Source organism: Pteropus alecto, unplaced genomic scaffold (genome assembly GCF_000325575.1).
Source record: "Pteropus alecto unplaced genomic scaffold, ASM32557v1 scaffold916, whole genome shotgun sequence".
NCBI classification, from domain to species: Eukaryota; Metazoa; Chordata; class Mammalia; order Chiroptera; family Pteropodidae; genus Pteropus; species Pteropus alecto.
Window position 1 is genome coordinate 48,582 of NW_006439186.1, and position 945 is coordinate 49,526.

Consider the following 945-nt stretch of genomic DNA (forward strand, 5'->3'; position numbering starts at 1 on the left):
TTCCTATATGTTAATATGTAATGGCATGTTATATCCCAAAATGCATAAAAAGGAGGATATGCCTCAAAGACATGCAAATTGTTCCATCTGGAGATCAAAATAGTGTTGGGCAAGGGGTATCAGTGGTGACTTTTATTTTAGTACTTAAATATTTTATAATAAAACATGAATGTAATTGTTTTCAATGGCAAATATTACAACATAGCCATGAAACTATTACTAATGGTTACCTCTTGGGATGGCTTCTTACAAGGGAGAAGAAAAAAGGATTACTTCAAATATAATGCGTTTACTATGTTTTATTTTCTTACTATACAACAGGTGCTATATTTTAGAAATACCACAATAAATAAAAAGATTTTCATCCTATCGGATTTTGGGTGTAAAATTCTTTAAGACATAAGCAAAGCTTGGTATGAAGGCAGCCACAGACATTTATTTTCATTACTAAGTATTGGGGATGAATAAACATCTCCTGCTGGACCCCCTAGGGTAACTCTGTAACTGGCATCCCAGAAAAGCCTGAGAACTGTTCCTCCTAAATCTTACCTGCACTCTTATATTGTACATTTAGTTCAAGGGGCTTTCAGGGGTATTTTGTACACATAAGATTCCTGTCTCCCGAACTAAAACTTCTTAAAAACCAAGAGTAAATTGTGAGTCAACTGCAATAAGGAAATCAAGTAAAGGAATGAATTTTTGACTTTCACTGTGACTTGTTCATCCCTCCATCTCCATCCCGCTCATCTTCCTTCTCCATTTTCCTGCCACCTCAGACCTCCACCTATCACTCAGGAGAACGTGCTCTGTCCCACACCCTTCATCTACTGGATCACCTTCCATGTCCTGGACTTCTACCTGCCCCTTTATCTCTACACAATCATCTAAGACATCCACATTGCCACATCACCCCCAGTCTATCCATTTGGACTTCCATCCACCTAA